This window comes from Nicotiana tabacum, chromosome 20 (genome assembly GCF_000715075.1).
Source record: "Nicotiana tabacum cultivar K326 chromosome 20, ASM71507v2, whole genome shotgun sequence".
NCBI classification, from domain to species: Eukaryota; Viridiplantae; Streptophyta; class Magnoliopsida; order Solanales; family Solanaceae; genus Nicotiana; species Nicotiana tabacum.
This window is the reverse complement of record NC_134099.1, coordinates 81,626,673-81,632,726: the sequence shown is the minus strand read 5'-3', so window position 1 is coordinate 81,632,726 and position 6,054 is coordinate 81,626,673. Positions and strand designations below refer to the sequence as shown.

Sequence of the window (6,054 nt, the reverse complement as noted above, 5' to 3'; positions counted from 1 at the left end):
TTGGAAATTGCATGTCAACTTTAACATGATTTTGCATGCAATATTCTTTACATCAAAATCAAGTACCCAAACAAGGAAAAACAGTCGATTAAAAACAAATAAGGAAAATATAGCATGCAAAATCAATTAGAATCAATTTAGGGGAAATTCAGCAAACCCTAGTTTAAAATAAAGAGCAAAAATAGTAAAAATTTCACTGAATCGGACCCATAGGGCTTGGTAGTATGTGTATATAGACAAAATATCGTCTAAATCTCGAAGGTCCGAAGATGGTTGCTTGATTTAGAACCGTATACTTGCCAAAGATAGACAAGTATTATGTGATACCAATACCATATAAATAATAGAGAGATCGAGCATATGTGGAAGGAAAATCATGGGGAGATTCCATATTAGAAATGGGATTGGGGAAGATTGATGAGGCGATTGTTAGGGTTTGAGAGGAGAAGAAGAGAGTAGAGAGGATTTAGGGGCGGCTATCTCTAAAAAATGAGGCTAGGGTTTGGGCGGATATAATTAAAAAGGGCGGATGGTTTATGGGAGGCCAAGATTAAAAGAAGAATGGGGTGGGTCATGGAGACGGGTCCTGACTAGGTTAGAATTAGAGGGCTAGGCTGGTTTGGGCTGGGGTATTGGGCTATGATTTTTTGAGGTCTGAGCTGGTATTTGGATCCAGAAATTGGCTTGAAATTGGCTATAAAATTAAATATGCAAAAATTATTTAAAATAATTTATAGAAAGTGATTAATAAATAATAAAAATATTATTTATGCAGTAAAATAATTGAAAGTGATAGATTAATAATACAAAAATGTAATAAGTGCTAATAATATAATAATATCAATTATGTACAGAATATAGGCTATTATTACAAAATTATGTAAATTATCTCTAAAATACAAATATAATTATATGAAACAAAGTAAAATAGTTAATAGTATAAAGCATATATGTGGATACAAATAATAAATTTTAATGGTGAAGTCATCACAAAATAATTTAAAGGGTAATTAATCAATATTTAAATGCAAGAAATCAATTTAAAAGCTTCACATAATTATGAAAAATTATAGAAAATACTTGTATAAATCTTGTAAATTAAGTAATGATGCAAAATAATATTTTAAGAGTATATATATATAAAAATATGAGGACAAAATTGGGTATCAACATAATTCATTAGAGGGGTGGGGTTGGGTGAGGAGTCCATCTTTTGTGCCTTCTCTTTCCCCTAAGTAGGCATCACAACTTTCTTTTTCCCTGGGTTCTTCATACTTAGTACAGGGGTCAGAGTTAGCAGTGTCTTGAGCACAACCTGATTTTGGTGGGATCCCAATCTTATTTCATACTTGGATAGGGCTCTGGGGCACAACAGGACAAGTATCTCGCTGTACTCCACACTGCAGTGGTCCATAGTCATCCTTTGTCATCTCCACTTCCTTGGTTGGTTTCCCCTTGAGTAGTTTCAGTGCTCTGTTGATGTCCCTTGTTATATTCCCTAGTGGTGGGGCCTGCCCCTTCTCTACTGGAGTTGAAGACGAAGGCACTTATTGGAGTGGTGGTTCCAAGACCACAAATTGAGGCATTGCCACTAGGTCCTCTGCTGCTGGGTCTGGGAAGAATGGGATTGATTGAATGTTTGGTGCAATAGGTTGTTGACCATCAGTAGGTCCAAGTTGGTGTGCATGCTACTGATGTTGCTTGTGAGGATCATTGATTTCCATATATGCGTACCAAAGTTTGCCAAGGCCTTGTTCAGAGCCTCCATGGTCACCCTTGTCAGATGCGCTGGGTTCTGGATGATTAGGGTAACCGGTAGATTCCCTAAGAGGAAATTGTAAGCTAGACCCTGGTCTTACAAAGCTAGTTCTAGCCAAGATACAGGTGTGTGGTCCAGCGGCAGTGGGGTGTGGGTTACGAGGATAGGTTGTATCTATTGGTGTTCCATTTGGGGTTTTTTGATTTGCCTCTTTGGGTAAAAGCGGAGATTGGATTAGGCTGTGGATGCATAATATAGAGTTTAATGGTCCTTGTCAAATCATTTTCGGTCTGCTGATCTTTGGGATTTGCATCTAATACGAGATTTAAAATTAATTGTGTATCCATTTGAGTGGACGAAAGTTGTCATATCTCCTAAGATTGGGTGATTTCTCAGGTGATGTACTTGAGTATCCATAGATTGTAGTGAGGTTATTTCAGTAGGTTGCTCTAGTATGAGATGATCAGGGGTCGAGTAGGTATTTGGTGTATCATTTTGGTGGGCATTTACCAATTGGGGATGGTCCTCGATAGTGGGCGATATGGGCAGCTGATGGCCCAAACCAATCTGGATTGTCAGGCCTAAATCAGATCTTTTTTTGTGATAGGGGCCGCACTATTTGTGTTTTGGGTTTGGGTAGGGCATGCATTGGTACCCGTATTTGTTTCCTCTTGCTCCGGTCCCGCTTTCCTTGTTGCATTGGACTAAGGTTGTTCCTGTGTGGAATGGGCTTGCAGGGAAGAGGTGTTGGATTTTTGTTGGTTAGATAAATTAATAGGCCATTAATGGTTATTCGCCTTATTAGCATGATTCTTAGTACTATATTTAAACGTTTTAGTTCCCGGGAACTTACTAGAATTAACATCAAACACTTTTACCTAAATTTTTTGTGTTGATTCTTCAGTGTAGTTAGCAGTTCTCGTCACTTTACTTTGCTCTTACATGAGCAATTGAATTGGTTTCCTTCTCCTCGGGAAGGTTACCGTTTTCCATTCCTCTTTGACCTCTTGCTTGTTGCGCGTTTCATAGCATTCTGGTACTTCTTGTGGTGGTGGTGTCGCTCTGTCGGTGGGTATATCACTACAAAAAAATCTGTATATTGCGGCGGTTTAGAACCGCCATTATGCACATTAATGGCGGTTTCAAACAACGCCACATTTACATTTGCCAAAAAGTTATTGCGGTAGTTTTCTATAAACCGCCATAATTGTAGAAGTGATAAAATAGCGGTTCATTCTTGCAAATTGCGGCTGTTAATAGCCGCCAGAATTATACATTAAGCCAATATTTATATTGTCTAAAATGGTAATTCCACAATCTCTTTCATTTCCTGCTTATTTTCTTCTAGATTTCTTTTCATTCTAGTTCGATACCCTGCCTAATTTATCAAAGTTTGTTCAATGTTCACAATTCGACAACCGAGACGAACATAAAAGAAATGTTTAATAATTAAACAATTCATTGTATATAAATAACTTAAGCACCTCAAAATTATATCATAAAATGTATTAAAATTTCGCGTAGTACTTTACATCCACACAATAAAAAGGGAAATAACTAGAACAAATCCTAAAAAAATGTTCAGCAAGCACTCGCATGAATATACGGTGTTACTTCCAATTGTTGATCCTTTTTGGGCTGTCAGGTGATGGGACATACTTTTGAGCCTACAAAATTAAACAAAACAATAAGCAACAAGGAATAACAAAATTAGTCCTGGTGCATGCAAAAGAGAACTTTTTATTCTAAATTACAAGCATGTAAAAAAGTCATGGTACAAACTAATAGTATATTCTATTCCCCAAGCTGTTGAACAGGTTTAGATGGTAGATGTACCTTATAGAATCATTAGTGTATACAGTTTCAGTCCATAAAAATGATTACCTTCAATGCCAATGTTCAATCCCCTTACCATGTTCTTGTCACCTGATCAGAGACAACAAGTAAATATGAAGAGGCACAACTTGTATGGGGAAAGGAGTGAATAAAACTTTCTTGAAAATCACAGTAACTAAGAAAATCCACCTAAAATATATATACTCCTCATCCATTTGTCCAGACAACTAAAAGAGCAGTGAGTGAGTGAGTGAGTGTGTGTGTGTGTGAGAGAGAGAGAGAGGGAGAGAACGATACAGAGAGAGACCTAGACGGAATTTATTGGGAGCTTCACCAATGTTAGAGCCAACGACGCATCATGTACCTCTTAATTTGGCAGTGAAATAAATTTTGACCTGGACAAAAGAAAGGATAACTCAGTAGTGATTACTAGTATTATGCTTGCACCACATCTATCTTAATTATCAATAGAGTCAGTCACTTGCTTTCCTGCAGAAGCTACTTTTCCATCTTGTTTTCCCTTCACCATCACCTCAAAAGTCACTCCATTTCGTTGCTGCATACAAAATATCGTACCAATGAGTAGTTATGAGACCAACAACAAAAAATTGAGTGACCCATCTAATCTAAAGATAGAACTCGTTTATTTATTTGTTTAGTCTAAGCCTACAACATACACCAATAAAGTTATAGCAACCATATCATCAGGCTTGCATAAAGCAGCCATTTTTAGCAGCCAGGCTATTACATTATCAAATTCTATATTAGCTACAATGTATACAAGTATTTTAAATTAGAACAAAAGGAGTAGTGTAACACAAAGATTATTGTGCAAAGAAAACCTTGGCAACACCACTCCATATAATAATGTAAGTAATTAAGTATCCGATGACATAGCACTCTAATTGATCTCCTTAGGACTTGCAAGTGAGCTTCGATTTTCCATCTCCAACTGAATGGCAATATATTTGAGTCACAACGATTTTCTTGGTTTTCAATCTTCCTTTTCTTTTCTTTTTGTCCTGAGAATGACACATCTAGTTAGAGAAGAGAAGATAAGATACTAATCCGAATAGCCAATCCGCTGACAGCATTTTTCCGATTCTTAAAGCATCACTGTCACCTTCATGCAAATAAAGGACTAAATGAAAATAACTCAAATAGGTTGATCAGAATTTCCGGTTAATTCTTCTTCCTTTACATCAATTTATGGATAAGTCGTCCTTAAATTAGAGGGAGTCAAACAAGACTACCTTAATTGAGTTTTAATTTATACTTGATCCTAATATATCTTGCTCCGGGAATACATTTTCTAGAAGTAAACTAAATTCTATTTGATCCCAGTACATCTTGCTAGGGATCGGAAATGCATTTCCTTGAAGCAAAATTTACAATTTTAGGGATGAGGATATGAGAAGGTCATATAATACTGTCAAAAAGGAAAAACATGAGGGGAAAAGATAAAAAAAAAAAAAAACTTACTTTCCAGTGATTGATCTCTGACATGGAATTATAGCCGGTTGACAGTTGATAGCCTTTAGTGTATCTTCTTTGAGTCCGCAATTAGTTGCTATATTATTAAAACTTATACATCTCCCCTCAACCGGAAGCAAAATCTGATAAGTTCAGCTGCTGCCAACTACCATTTCTAGAAGTCCATCATTGTTGAAGCCACCAACCCATTCTAGAAGCTACCATTGTTGAAGCCTCTATTGTTGAATGAAGAATTCAACCACCAACCACCTTCTTTAAGGCTATAAATAGAGTCTTATGTTTTACACAGAAATATCAATCCAGAGAGATTGAAATACAATCCAGGAAGAGATTGTGAGAACAAAAAGAGAGTTTGGTGAGGTTTTTTGTAGAGAGAAATTCTTGGTGTAAATTCTCTATAATTCTATTCTTGTGAAATAGAGTTGTTTTTCCTCCCAAATAATCTTCATATTGATCCGAGAATCACAACAAGTGGTATCAGAGCCTTCGATTCTGTGTTCATCGAGAAATATCGGAACACTGAAAATTTCAACCCGGATTTACGTTTTTCGAAAACGTGATCTTCGGTGTGTTTTGATCATTTCATTAGATTCCTTGCGTCGATACGAATTCAACGCAATTTTCCGGAGGCCAAACAAAGCTAAAACGAAGAAGTTATGGCAATTTTTTTTCTTCTGCCCAAGGAAGAAGATGATGAATAGTAACTGCCCAGTCATCGCCACATCAGCATCCAGTCAGCGCCACATCAGCATCCAGTCAGAGCCACGTTAGCATCCAGTCAGCGCCACGTCAGCATCCAGTCATCATAAAATTTTTAGAAATTTATAAAATAACCCCTGAAGTTACTGAAATTATAAATATGCCCCACAAGTTCAGTATATTTTCGATTTAACCCCAAAAGTTTAGTGTAAATTTTGAAAATTTTCTGGAGGCCCTATTTTGACCCAAGAAGAGTCAATCCTACC

At 36.7% G+C, this 6,054-nt stretch overlaps 1 long non-coding RNA gene across 1 annotated transcript; it reads right to left on the bottom strand.

Moving 5' to 3' along the window:
- Window positions 1-3,200: 3,200 nt before the first annotated feature.
- LOC142174942 (uncharacterized) lies at window positions 3,201-4,570 on the bottom strand. Its single transcript, XR_012704090.1, has 4 exons — window positions 4,438-4,570; window positions 4,081-4,151; window positions 3,644-3,990; window positions 3,201-3,426 (listed from the first exon to the last, which is right to left on the bottom strand). It is a non-coding gene; the product is annotated as an uncharacterized LOC142174942 (long non-coding RNA).
- Between the last annotated feature and the right edge of the window lie 1,484 nt (window positions 4,571-6,054).